This window comes from Triticum urartu, chromosome 7 (assembly GCF_003073215.2).
Source record: "Triticum urartu cultivar G1812 chromosome 7, Tu2.1, whole genome shotgun sequence".
NCBI lineage: Eukaryota > Viridiplantae > Streptophyta > Magnoliopsida > Poales > Poaceae > Triticum > Triticum urartu.
This window is the reverse complement of record NC_053028.1, coordinates 350,591,371-350,606,848: the sequence shown is the minus strand read 5'-3', so window position 1 is coordinate 350,606,848 and position 15,478 is coordinate 350,591,371.

Here is a 15,478-nt window from a genome sequence, read left to right as displayed (position 1 = left end):
CCTCTAAGGTAGGCCCCACATGGTTTGCCTCTTTTTTAACAAAACGCGTCAAGTCACAATTTGTTTGTTCACCTGTGGTACACGATACTCCCTCCATCTAGTGGACAACCAGTACATGTGTCAAATTACCACGTGGGCTGCCTTTTCGTACAGAAATGAGCTCCACCATGTACCCGCGCGGGTGTGGTTGGGAAAGAGACGGGAGTACGTGCGCCATGCGTGCACCTCTTCTCTTCGCGCACATCCCCCACCTACATGGGTGTGTGTGTGAGATACAAACCTAGACAAATGGCTTGTGCGTTTGTGAGTATTTTTTGTTTTGGGGGGAGGTTGATTTCGTGAATGTATTTGTGGGAATATGTGTCGATGACATCCCAAACAAAATTTTGCATGCAATGTGTGTGAAATGGAGGCCTATCCATATCATATATAGAGGGTTGGGCGATCCATGAGAAGAGACGGAGGGGTCATAGATATTGATAGAGTCGAAGAGAGGATCAAGTGGGTGGGTGCGAGATCGATGAAGAGAGCCATCGAAATTGTGTGTGTGTGCAAGTCAAAGATATAGGGCGACTGACCTACCGGAACGTCAGAGGGCATAGGTCAAGTTTGTGTGTGTGAGGGAGACATGACTAGAGCGCTGGATGTATTGGTGTGTGGGTGGGAGGGGGGGGGGAGGGTAGGGGTAGGCAGAGGCCTAACTATAGAGGTAGAGCGACTCGTATATGTGTTGAGAAGGAGAGACCCACTATGTCTTCAAGGAGATCGGTCGACATCCATACATAACTGAAGGACGGGAAATAGGATGGGAGAGAGAGAGGAGAGAGAGAGGGAGGGAGAGGGGTAGAGTGATGGATGGGTGATGGAGTTGCTTCTCGAAGTTGGTGGGAGAGGCCTACTAGACAAACTGAGGGTGGAACTGCAATATTATCAATAAGAGTGGGGATGTGTTTCTGTGTGTGCCTATGCGTGATAGATATGTCGGGATGCATCCATGGATGATGAAGGGGAACCATGTGTTTAGTAAGAAAACCTAACTAGATCGGTAGATCAATTGTTGTTTGTCGGAGGAAGGGAGAGACATAACTAATGAGGTAGATCGATCGACGTGTGGGGGGAAACGAGTTATAAGGACCTAGATAGCTATATGTATAGCGGGAGATCGGTCGGTGTACGTCCATTTGTCAGAGGTAAATAAGGCCCAGCGAGACAGATAGACAGAGAGAATGGAGCTAGGAGGTGGTGCGAGAGGCCCAGCTACTAACTAGATAGGGGGAGGAGTGTGCAGCTGTGAGATCGATGAAAAGAGGGGCGAGAGTTTACATGTGTGTGGGACCGTATGAGAGACACGAGGCAAGGACACATAAAGGAGGAGATTGAAGGTGCGTTTGTATGTTGTAGGCAGACATCGCTGGAGAGGTTTATCGATCGTTATGTGTCGGAAAGGAGTTGTGGAGACGGTGGGAGAACGACCTTAAGAAAAAAATGAATGTGTGCGATGGATAGAATGCTGAGGGAGGGGGAGGGCGAGGAGGGCGTGTGCATGCACGAGAGAAAGTTAGTGGTAGCTACAAAGGTTAGAGGATTGTGTGGGTGTAAGAGACTAACAAAGATCATAATTTGATATGAAAGTGGATTCATATATTTGAATAGGAGATCATAGTGTTTTAAACATATGCATGCATGAATATAGTGGTGATACACGTGTTGTGGTTTTGCACATGTTATACCATAATGTGATAATGCATGGTGTTTGCAACTCACAACTAAATGTCGAACAATCTAAACCATACTATACATCGAACAATCTCACATTTTATTTGAATTTGTGTTAATGTGTGGCTTTTGCAGCTTACAACTAAATATCGAACAATCTAAACAATACTATATATCTAACATTCTCACATTTTATTTGGATTTGTGGTAATGTGTGGTGTTTGCAACTCACATTGAGGGAGTCCTGGATTAGGGGTCTCCGGACAGCCGGACTGTATCCTTTGGCCGGACTGTTGGACTATGAAGATACAAGATTGAAGACTTCGTCTCATGTCTGGATGGGACTCTACTTGGCGTGGAAGGCAAGCTAGGCAATACAGATATGTGTATCTCCTCCTTTGTAACCGACCTTGTGTAACCCTAGCCCCCTCCGGTGTCTATATAAACCGGAGGGTTTTAGTCCGTAGGACAACATACAATCATACCATAGGATAGCTTCTAGGGTTTAGCCTCTCCAATCTGTGGTAGATCGACTCTTGTAATACTCATATCATCAAGAATAAATCAAGCAGGACGTAGGGTTTTACCTCCATCAAGAGGGCCCGAACCTGGGTAAAACATCGTGTTCCCTGCCTCCTGTTACCATCCGCCTTAGATGCACAGTTCGGGACCCCCTACCTGAGATCCGCCGGTTTTGACACCGACATTGGTGCTTTCATTGAGAGTTCCTCTGTGTCATCGCCGTTAGGCTTGATGGCTCCTACGATCATCGATAGCGATGCAGTCCAGGGTGAGACCTTTCTCCCCGGACAGATCTTTGTGTTCGGCGGCTTCGCACTGCGGGCCAACTCGCTTGGCCATCTAGAGCAGATCGAAAGTTATGCCCCTGGCCACCAGGTCAGGTTTGGAAGCTTAAACTACATGGCCAATATCCGCGGAGACTTGACCTTCGACGGATTCGAGCCCCTGCCTTGTGCGCCGCGCAGTCACAATGAGTACGATTTAGCTCTACCACCGGACCGTATTCAGGAGATCGCACTGGCAGCAGCTCCGAGCCTCAATTCGGAGCCAGTTGCGCCATCCATGGACGGGTGGATGGACCCCATCACGGAGGCCGTATCCTCAGCGGCGAGCGAGCCGAATATCGACCTTACCCTTCACAAGAGCCGTGTTGCCAAACTGCCGGATCCTTCTCTGGCCACGGACTCCAAACCGCCTGCGCCCGTTCCTGTCGAATCCGATTGGGCGCCGATCATGGAGTTTACCTCCGCAGATATTTTTCAGCACTCGCCCTTTGGCGACATACTGAACTCATTAAGGTCTCTCTCCTTGTCAGGAGGATCCTGGCCGAACTATGTCCGGCAGGATTGGGATGCGGATGATGAAGAAATTTGTCGCCCACCCACCACCCACTTAGTAGCCATAGTCGATGACTTAACCGACATGCTCGACTTCGACTCTGAATACATCGATGGTATGGACGACGATGCGGGAGTCAAAGAGGAACCACTGCCCACAGGGCACTGGACAACCACCTCATCATACGATATATACATGGTGGACACACCCAAAGAAGGCAATGGTGATGAGACAACGGAGGATGACCCCTCCAAGAAGCAACCCAAGCGCCGGCATCGGCGGCGCCGCTCTAAGTCCCGCCAAGGCAAAAGTGGTGATACCGGCACTAGAGATAATAGCAGTCCGGATAGTGCCGAAGTCAACAACAATCCCCTCCAGCAAGATTTAGAGCAGGAGGATGGAGGAGCCAGCCCTCCTGAGAGAGCGGCAGATGGAGAGGCGGAGGATGATAATTACATGCGTCCCTCCGAAGATCCTGTCGAATTCGTCGTGCCAGAGGATCCTGTCGAACAAGAGCGCTTTAAGCGCCGGCTTATAGCCACGGCAAATAGCCTTAAGAAAAAGCAGCAGCAGCTTCAAGTTGATCAAGATTTGCTGGCTGACAGATGGACTGAAGTCCTGGCGGCCGAGGAATATAAACTAGAACGCCCCTCCAAGAGTTACCCAAAGTGCAGGTTGCTACCCCGACTAGAGGAGGAAGCACCCAAACCTACATCCCCGGCGTATGACGTAGCTGATCGGCCACCTCGTGGCCGCGACAGAGAAACATTCCAGCCAAAAGCTCAGCCCGCACCCCGAAGCCATTCAAATAAAAAGGCATGGGGAAATACGCTAGACCTGCGAGACATATTGGAGGACAAAGCAAAACATGCAAGATCGATCTACGGATCACGAGGGCGCGCCACTATGCGAGACGATAATCGTCACGCCGGATACAGTAAAAGTAAGTCCAGCCGGGCCGAACACAGCGGGCAAGACTCATTTGAGCTGCGTCGCGACATAGCCCAGTACAGAGGCGCCGCACACCCCCTATGCTTCACAGACGAAGTAATGGATCTTCAAATTCTAGAGGGTTTCAAACCCGTAAATATTGAATCATACGACGGCACAACAGATCCTGCGGTATGGATCGAGGATTTCCTCCTGCACATCCACATGGCCGGCGGTGATGACCTACACGCCATAAAATACCTCCCACTAAAACTCAAAGGACCAGCTCGGCATTGGCTCAACAGCTTGCCAGCAGAGTCCATTGGTTGTTGGGAAGATCTGGAAGCCGCATTCCTCGACAACTTTCATGACACTTATGTGCGACCACCAGATGCCGATGACTTGAGCCACATAATTCAACAGCCAGAGGAATCGGCCAGGCAGTTTTGGACACGGCTCCTAACAAAGAAAAATCAAATCGTCGACTGTCCGGATGCAGAGGCCCTAGCAGTTTTCAAGCACAACATCCGCGACGAGTGGCTAGCCCGGCACCTTGGTCCGGAAAAGCCAAAATCTATCGCAGCCCTCACGACACTCATGACCCGCTTTTGTGCGGGAGAAGACAGTTGGCTGGCTCGTAGTAATAACATATCAAAGAACCATGGTACTTTGGATACCAAGGACGGCAATGGCAGGTCACATCGCAACAAACATAAGCGCTGCATTAACAACGACAATACCGAGGATACAACATTCAATGCCGGATTCAAAGGCTCTAACCCCAGTCAGCGGAAAAAGCCATTCAAAAGAAGCACTCCGGGCCCGTCCAGTTTGGACCGTATACTCGATCGCTCATGTCAAATACACGGCACCCTCGACAAGCCAGCCAACCACACCAACAGGGATTGTTGGGTGTTCAAGCAGGGCGGCAAGTTAAATGCCGAAAACAAAGATAAGGGGTCACATAGGGATGACGAGGAGGAGCCCCGGCAGCCGAACACCGGAGGACAGAAGAGGTTCCCCCCACAAGTGCGGACGGTGAACATGATATACGCAACCCACATCCCCAAGAGGGAGCGGAAGCGTGCGCTTGGCGACGTATATGCGTTGGAGCCAGTCGCCCCAAAGTTCAACCCATGGTCCTCCTGTCTGATCACCTGCGATCGCAGGGACCACCCCACTAGTATCCATCATGGCGGATTTGGCGCACTGGTCCTAGACCCAATCATCGACGGATTTCACCTCACTCGAGTCCTAATGGACGGCGGCAGCAGACTGAACCTGCTGTATCATGACACAGTGTGCAAAATGGGTATAGACCCCTCAAGAATCAAACCCACAAAAACAACCTTTAAAGGTGTCATACCAGGTGTAGAGGCCCATTGCACAGGCTCAGTCACACTAGAAGTGGTCTTCGGATCCCCGGATAACTTCCGAAGCATAGAGTTAATCTTCGACATAGTCCCGTTCCGTAGTGGCTACCATGCACTGCTCGGGCAAACCGCATTCGCAAGATTCAATGCGGTACCGCATTATGCATATCTCAAGCTCAAGATGCCAGGACCTCGGCGAGTCATCACAGTCAATGGAAACACAGAGCGCTCTCTCCGCACGGAGGAGCACACTGCGGCCCTCGCCACAGAAGCACAAAGCAGCCTCTTAAGGCAATCCACTAGTTCGACGATTAAGGACCCGGACACCTTCAAGCACGCCCGGAGTAATCGGCAACAGGACCACCTGGCACGTTCCGAGCTCACATAGCAATGCGGCCCCCACCCCGGTCCCAGCCAAACGGCGAAATCCGTGCCACACGTACATAATTACGCATTAAAAATACCATGGGCACAGGCGGGGAGGGGGCATGACTGCGGCACGCTCCAAGTCGTGGCATAAACCGCACTAGGGGCTTCTCGCTTTATTATTTTTCTCTTTCAGGACTTTATTCTCTGGAAACCCTGTACGGCAGTATGATTGCCGAACACATGCTGTAGCAACCAAGGAGGCAGAAAGCTACGTCACACCACGGAACTCCCAGGTGGATTACGATAACAAGTCAAATATTTTCTTTAATACTATTCCTCAGCTTGCCCTTGGTAGGGACATGTCAAACAGTCCTACTTTTTGCTTATCGCACTACTTGTATCATTCTGCTTTAACGCACGTTTTTGAATAAACAATGCATAGCATTAAGACTATTATTGCATTTTTCCTTTTTATATATATGTTCATTCATGACATCTAGCACCCGTACACTCTGGTACGGCCAATACGCTAGGGGCTTAAGCATACCCCATAATACGGCATGAGAAGTCCGAACACTTTTGACAGTGCGGCACCCCAAACTTATAGCATTATATGCATCAGCTCCGAATCATGTCTTGGGTCAATAGTTGGGTTTTCCCGGCTCCCGATTTTTGGTACCTTACGTTCCGCTATATCGGCTAAGGTAGCACTGGGAGAACTACTATGATTGTGCCCCGGTTCTGCTGGGCTAAGCACCTCAGTAGAGAAAGCTAAAACTGACTGTCATGATAAGGTGAGAGACTGGTCGCTGTTCGAGAGGTTTCAAGTCCCTAAAGACTTATGCCGCTTAGAGTGAGGAGTCGGCCCTGTCCGGCTTAAGGCGTGTATCGCGCCCCGAATTCGGCCTTCCAAATACTAGGGGCTTCGTGGAAATTTAAAATTATAGAATTGTATGGCTAAGTGAGAGTGATAACGCATTATGGTCTGATTGCCTTGTTCGTTGTGCTGAGCACCTCCCTCGAAGGAGCCAACAATGGGAACAAGAGTGCTCAGGTTTATCCCGAACACCCCAGCACTCCTAGCATGGGGGCAGAAGCCGACGAGTAGCCATCTCTCAGATTTGATAAACAGCCGAACAGAAGGTAATATTTTAAATTCAGACAAGCGTTTCATATCGCATATGAACAAGTTTTCATAATACGGGATCACACGAGCAAGTTTACTCAAATATTACATATTTCGTACACTTGTCCGCTACGAGACGGGCACCCTTCAGGACACCCTCATAGTACATCTCGGGGTGGCGATGCTCCTTGCCCTGCGGCGGCCCTTCCTTCACCAGCTTCACGACGTCCATCTTGGCCCATTGCACCTTCACACGGGCAAAAGCTCGGCGTGCACCTTCGATGCAGACGGACCGCTTGATGACTTCCAGCCGTGGGCAGGCATCCACAAGCCGCCTCACCAAGCCGAAGTAGCTATTGGGAAGGGCGTCGCCAGGCCACATTCGGACTATAAAGCCCTTCATGGCATGTTCGGCCGCCTTGTGTAGCTCGACCAGTTGCTTCAGTTGGTCGCTCAGAGGCATCGGGTGTTCGGTCCTAGTATACTGAGACCAGAACAGCTTCTCCGTTGAGCTTCCCTCCTCGGCCTGGTAAAACTGTGCGGCATCCGACACGCTGCGGGGCAAATCTGCGAATGCTCCTGGAGAGCCCCGCAATCGGGTAAGTAACAAGTAATTTACTTTCACATGCTTGCTTTGCATATAGAATGCCTTACCCGCCGCTATCTTCTTCATCGCATCAATCTCCTGGAGGGCCTTTTGGGCTTCGGCCTTGGCATTCTTTGCGTTCTCGAGGGCCGCGGCAAGCTCGGACTCTCGCGTCTTCAAGTCAAGCTCCAACGCCTCGTGCTTCATCACGAGAGCATGGAGCTCTTGCTGCACCTCACCCACCCGAGCCCCTGCCTTTGCCGCTCGGTGCGCTCCATGGCCGCTTTGTTTTTGGCCTCGGATAGCGCTTGCTTCAGGGTCGCCACCTCGGTCGTGGCCCCTGGCAAATTTATGATGATCCTGTCATTTTGCAATCGCATTATTTTTATATATATCCATAGACTAGGTACTACTTACCTTTGTTCTCCTCGAGCTGCCTCTTGGCAAGGCCGAGCTCTTCCTTTGACCCTTCGAGGTCCTGCTTCAGTGCGGCAGAGGCCAGCAGTGAAGCCTGCATATGCATATAGACATACTTATATTAGACTCCTGCAATATTGTTTGATCCTCTGTTCGGCTTTTCTTTGTGAACACCGAACAGAGCATCAGGGGCTACTGTTTATGCGGTAATATTTGTCCTATATTTCAAATGCTTGCCTCAAAGCCTATCAGAAGGCTGGCATAGGCTTCAGTCAGTCCGCTCTTGGCGGACTGAATCTTCTAGATCACCGCACTCATAATAGTGCGGTGCTCTTTGTTGATGGAAGCGCCGTGAAGCGCTCCCAGCAGATTGCCCGATGCCTCTGGATGGATAGAGGTCACCGGCACAGGCGTCTTGCCCCTTTTGGAAGGAGGCCGCCTGCCTGAGTCTGGAACCAATGGAGGTTCCGGCACGGTGTTCGGCTGAGGGCCGAACTCGGAGCCCTCGGGAGCCTTCCTCCCTCTGCTCCCGGAATCTAGAAGGTCACCTTGAGGCGCCTCCAGGACTATCTCCCCTCGACCCGGTGCCTCTTGAGACAATACCTCAGCGTTGTCCGTAGGGCAAGGGGAGGTGGCGGTCGGAAGTGGATCGCTATCCATATCCGACGAGCCTAGGGAGCCGTCCGACGATACATCGACGGGCTCGTGGCGGTCTGCATAATCATAATTCGGCGTTAGGAGAAGTAGTGCGACAAAGGTATGCTATGAGTTACTCTGGCATCCGAATACTTACGACTTCGCCAGGGGCTTGGCCCTGAGCAGCCACTCATCTTCGCCTTCGGCGGCAGTGGTGGAGTAGTCCGGAAGGAGAGTCCTTCCCTTCTTGGACCATTCGCCCCCCCCCCCCCCGGTTGGGGCGGCCTTCCTTTTCTTGTCTCCCCCGACTGGAGGGGGAGCATCTTCATCTTCCTCCGCATCTTCAGGGGAGGAGTGCGTCGTGGAGTTATCGGACGATGAGTCCGACAACACCTGGCGTCGGGAACTCTTTCGGGTTCCCTTGGCCTTCTTGGTCTTCTCCGGCACCTTGTAAGGAGCCGGAGTCAGCATCTCCGTCAGGAGAGCGTCCGCAGTGTCTTCGGGCAGAGGGGCCAGACAGTTAATCTGTCCCGACGTCTCCAGCCAGTCCTGTCAAAGGCATGGAGCTCAGACCCAGCACATGATTAAGCTAGGGGAAATAAAGTATCCTACCGGATGTATAGAACTCACCGAATGCGCTGGGTGCTTCGCGCTTAGCCCACGGTCCACGGTGAGAGAGGGAGGGACCTCGGCGCCCTTGAACAGCACCCTCCAGACGTCCTTGTGCGTCGTGTCGAAGAGCTCGCTCAGAGTCTGGTGCTGGGCCAGGTCGAACTCCCACAAGTTGAAATCCCGTTGTTGACATGGGAGGATCCGGCGGATGAGAATGACCTGGACTATGTTGACAAGCTTGAGCTTTTTGCTTGCCATATTCCGGATACACTTCTGGAGTCCGTCCAGCTCCACCGATGAACCCCAGGATAGGCCATTCTCTTTCCGGGAGGTGAGCCACGTGGGGATTCTGGATCAAAACTCGAGGGCCGCCACCCAGTTGGTGTCGCACGGCTCGGTGATGTAGAACCACGCCGATTGCCACCCCTTTATAGTCTCCACGAAGGAGCCTTAGAGCCATATAACATTGGGCATCTTGCCCACCATAGCTCCACCGCATTCTGCTTATTGGCCTCCCACCACCTTCGGCTTGATATTGAAGGTCTTCAGCCACAGGCTGAAGTGGGGAAAGATGCGGAGGAAAGCCTCACACACGATGATGAACACCGAAATGTTGAGGATGAAGTTCGGGGCCAGATCATGGAAGTCCAAGACGTAGTAGAACATGAGACCACGGACAAATGGATGGAGGGGAAACCCCAGTCTGCGGAGGAAGTGGTGGAGGAAAACTACCCTCTCGTGAGGTTCAAGGGTAGGAACGATCTGCCCCGCAGCGGGCAGCCGATGCGCGATATTCGCGGCTAAGTATCCGGCTCCGCACAGCTTCTTGATGTGTCCCTCCGTAATAGAGGAAGCCATCCATTTGCCTCCCGCTCCGGACATGATTGGAGAAGGTTGAGGGGAAGGATGTGGACTCGGGCGTTGGAGCTTGAGTGCGCAATAATGGATGAGCAAGGAGGTAGAAGGCGTGGGTAGAAAAAGGTTAAACCTTGTCCCTTTATAAGGGCGGCCGAAACTATACGCCCCCACTAGCCTGGTAAAACTCGCTTATCCCCCAAGCGTCGTAATCGATGACACGGTTGGGTTACCCACGACCGTATTGATGAGAATCCCGTAATAAGGGGGGCATGATCTCTGATTTGACAAGACGTGCAAGAAACTACCTCGCGTTATGTGCGGGGCTAGTTAAAGGAAACTGTTCGAATAATCACCGGGCCATGGCATAATGTCATGTTGCCAAAACGTGTCAGCAGATTAGATTTGTGGAAATATTATTCTCTCTACGGTGGTATGTGGAACTTATTTTGCAGGGTCGGACACTATCCTTGTATTCAAATTCTTCCGTGGTGTATTCGGAGGAGGAACCCGCCTTGCAATGCCGAAGACAATACTGCGCACCGGACTCATCGTCATTGAAGCCTGGTTCAGGGGCTACTGAGGGAGTCCTGGATTAGGCGGTCTCCGGACAGCCAGACTATTGGACTATGAAGATACAAGATTGAAGACTTCGTCTCGTTTCTGGATGGGACTCTACTTGGCGTGGAAGGCAAGCTAGGCAATACAGATATGTGTATCTCCTCCTTTGTAACCGACCTTGTGTAACCCTAGCCCCCTCCGGTGTCTATATAAACCAGAGGGTTTTAGTCCGTAGGACAACATACAATCATACCATAGGCTAGCTTCTAGGGTTTAGCCTCTCCGATCTCGTGGTAGATCAACTCTTGTAATACTCATATCATCAAGAATAAATCAAGCAGGACGTAGGGTTTTACCTCCATCAAGAGGGCCCGAACCTGGGTAAAACATCGTGTTCCCTGCCTCCTGTTACCATCCGCCTTAGACGCATAATTCGGGACCCCCTACCTGAGATCCACCGGTTTTGACACCGACACACATCTAAATACTTGTAGGCGTAGGGGGCGGGGCACCATACATAATGTGATAAACACATTATACATATCAGACATGGTTTAGATTATGAAGATCTAGCAAGAGCTTGAAATGTACTATGATTTGAAATCAATATAAAGTGGATTCAAAAAATCGAGTTCGAGTTCATATAGTACACATAGTTCATATGTAACTCGAGACTAATCATGTGGTGTGATGTGAAGATAATACACAAACGATGGTTTAACTTGACAATAATGATGATTGTAGATCTTATTAAAACAGAGAAACAAATTCAAATGCTTTGACTTCAGAACAATCATTATTGTAGATCTTATTCAAATAGAGAAGCGGATTCAAATTTAGTTCATATTGAAGTGGTAGTATATATGTTTGGAATGCACTAAAACGTTCATTTGAGTAGTAGGTTGCATGCATTATACACGTAGCGAAATATTTTAATTGAACATAACATGAATTCAAAGTTTTGCATGAAATTTGTAATGCGAATTGATTTGGTACAGTACACGTTAGGCTTGTCCAGAAATTTCAACCCGCGCCTTGTTAGCCCAAAGTATTTAAGATATATCTTTGTCTCGTTGTGCTCCGACAACACCCTCCATCTCAACCCACGCCTTGCTATTCCAAAATTACAACGCGCCCGAAAACTCCCACCTCCTGTGAAATCCCGACACGCGAAATGCCCGTGATACCTCTGAACCGAAAGAACCGCCTCAAATCGGTGGGGGTACTTTCGTAACTTACCCCACATTTCGGACAAGCGCGTCCCTAAGCCATGGTTCCCCACTCTCATCCCATCCGTCCACCCATTCATACACCAAGGCCGGGAAAACCCACGAAGTCCCACACCCTCCTCCATCCGCCACCCAGCCGGAGCCTCTTCCCCGACGACGTCGTCCACAGCAACACCTCGACGTCCCTCATCCACCGTACCGGATGAGGATCCGTCGTTGATATGGTCGTCCCGCCGGTTCAGCCACCCCGTCCTCCACCTCCAAAGAGCTGCCCCAACGTTCCCCTCGTCTTTCGCGCCACCTCCATTCCCACACCGCCATCTTCACCTGCACCACCGGAAGAGCATCATCATCACCATTTCCTCGGATGAAGCTGCAGCCTAATCAGCGCCACCAAAGAGGTTGTACACTAATCGCCGCATTTTCTTCCTGATTCGATCTCACGGTGCTGCCGGCGCTCGGTCCCGAGCCGACACGGTGCGGCTCCATCCATGGCGGCGTCGCTGGCCACTTCATCCACGGCGTCGCTCCCTCGGCAGCGACGTCCACATCAGTAGGAGCTACTGCTGCTGCTTTAGGTCTCGCTCGCGCTGCTGCTCTGCACTTGCTCTCGGTGCCCTGCCTTGTCTGCTCTTGCTCTTGCTTGTGATGCTGCTTCGATTTAGCTACACTTCATCTGACAGAATCGACTTTTGGGTCAGTCAATTTTCAGGGGGTGGGGGGCTCATCGGAGTTAAGGAAGAATCAGTCGCAGCAGGGAGGGGAGCTCGGCGAAGAGGTACCCCACTATCTATCTTAGGGTTCAGGGTGGGGGCGGTGGTCGCCGGCAGGGGTGGGGCGGTGGCATGGGGATCACCGGAGAAAAAGTTCGGCACGGGGGGCCTAGAGGGATGGCCGGGGCTGCGGCGGACCGGTGGTGGGGAGTGTTTTCGGGGCGAGCGGGGTGGCGCACCGCCGGCCGCGGGCGGCGGGGGGAGGCTATTTGGCCGGTGGTGGCTGGCGGCTCAAGGGGGTGGAGGTTGAAGATGAACTGCAGGCCCTTGATTTCGTATCCAATGGCTGCAAAATCGACTGACCAGATATGAAAAAGTCAGTCGACTGACGTGTAGCCTCACCTCTAGTGCGTTCAGTTTCGACAGTAAAATTCAGTTTCGACAGCAAAATTCAGTTTCAATAGTTAAGTTTAGTTTCAATAGTTAAATTCAGTTTCGACAGTTAAGTTTAGTTTCGATAGTTAAATTCAGTTTCGATAGTTAAGTTCAGAGATGAGCGGCTGATGTATTTTACATCTAGCACTTTGTGGTTATGTATTTTATGTCATGTATTGAAGATGTTATTAGAATTCCACTCAGGTTAACGTTGTCTCTCTTGTCCTACTTCAGCCTCGGCGTCGTACAACTCACCGGAGATGCTCCAATGACGAAACCCTCCATCACAGCGGATGTAAGGGAACGCAGCAGAAAACGAAAAATTCTGACCTACGCACCAGCCCAGGACCACTATGGAGACTGCATACATGGTTTGATCTTTTTCGTTACCGACTCGTAGCGCAGCGGGAAGTAGAGTCGATGACGATCGGTGGTGCAGATCCCCGCAGCTAGGATTTACAACCTCCCAACCGCGAGGATGTATACCCTCATCTGCTCCTCAGACAGCCTTCCGGGAGGCGGTCGAACAGCCCCACCCGGACGGTGTCGCGGACAGCCCTTCGGGAGGACCTTCGAAACTCGAACGGTCACTCGGACAGCCCTTCGGGAGGACCTTCGAAACTCGGACGGTCACACGGACAGCCCTTCGGGAGGCACTCATGAACTAAGACTGAAACTACGATCTCTCTACAGAGTTGCACACATACGGTGTCATCTATCCGGCAGGGCTTCGCCGTCCAGAACTAGTTCCTACCGGAACCCAGACAGCCTTTCGGCTCTACGAAACTGTTTCGCTGGGAGGGAGAGAGAAGCCAGATCACGCATGGCACTTGTATGTGAGAAAGGGTGAGTGTGGAGGGCTGCCCCTCCACCTCTATTTATAGGAAATCCCAAGGGGTAGGGTAGTTTCACACAAAAACCCAAAATGCACATGAATGAAGTCCTTCCACAAGGACCTAGGAGTGAAACCAAGGAACAAGAGGGTCCCCAAGGGGGGATACCCCATGTGGCCGGACACACCCCCATGAGGGGCCCAAAAAATGGCTCCTATCCATCCATGTCATCCCCAAGATCTTTTGGAGCAAAGCCCCAAAAGGTGGCTTTCCATAAAGTAACCATAAAGCTGATTTTCACTATTCACGACGACATTTTTCAGCGTCCGTTCAAACTAAAAATATTTATGTGGGCTTAGAACATTTCCAGTACCCACCAAAATGATTTTCAACGCGTTCCGAAACAATTCCGGTTTAGTGATTTTCATCTGCGAAAAGCATCTGAAGCGGTTCCGGCAGCTCCGGAGCATATCCGGTTATTATCCCTGAAAATTCCAGAAAGCTTCCAGAATGATTTTGGCACCCTCCAAGAATTATCAGGCATGTGCCGAAACCAATTTGACTTAATGGTATCCCCTGAAACAACTTTTCAGTTTCATCGAAACTCATCCAATGACCTCTCTCTGTGGAACCTTTTCCGCTGTCCGAAACTTTTCCGGTGTCCGAAACTTTTTCGGTGATTTTCTCTCAGACTCCTTGTCTAGTATTCAGCAGATAGATGACCCTTAAGCGTGTGACCCTATAGGTTCGGTGAAGTATAGACATGACCCGGAACCCCTTCCGATCAATGATCAACATCGGAGCCGTGGACACCCATATTGACCCCTATACCCACATGAATAAATATTCGAGTGAACCTCCAGTTGCAGTGAACTATTCCTGTTGCTTCGCGATATGTCACAAACACCCGAGGTGAGATTTATTGCATCCCCATGGACAAACAATTTGTCCACCATGCAAGTTACCTCGTTACCGGTTTTGTTCTCTTTTCTCGTTTCCGTGTTCCGGCATCCCAGTGATCAAATCACACTGTGTCTGGCCAGACGATGATAGATACCGTAATACCGAGAGGGCCCGAGAATATCTCTCCATCGTCGGAGGATCAAATCCCAATCTTGAGCTATCAAGTTACTTGACACACTTTTCCATGAACCCGTAAGCCGCCGTAATAGCCACCCATTTACGGATGGCGTTTAACAAACCCCAAAGTTCATGAAGCAAGCATGAAGAAACTGATACTCTCATGGTCTAAGGAATCATGCAAACGTTAACCATCTCTGTGTTATGTACCATTAACTTGTGATGAATGAATCTCTTAGCATAACATAAATCCGAGTCGATTCAACACAAATGTTCTCTTAACATTGTGCCCTCAAGGTTGCTGGCATAGACATGCCCATGATCAGGAAAACAGAACCATCATGCAACACTTGAGCTAGTCTTAGAGGCCAGACTAGGAATACATTTTACCGTTTATTATTCCACACGTGCATATGAGTCTTCCTCCGAGCCTCGTGGTTATTGCAGACTCGAGAACCATATCAGTTATAGCATGGAACATAAACATAATTATGAACTCGGAGATAAATAATATCATTTATTATTGCCTCTAGGGCATATCTCCTACAGCGGAGCAGTACCTTGGGCTCCATCTCCAGACGCCTAAGATCTTCTTCCCCTCCTCCGACAGCCCATTCAGTTGGAGCATCCTCACCGGCCAACCCAATC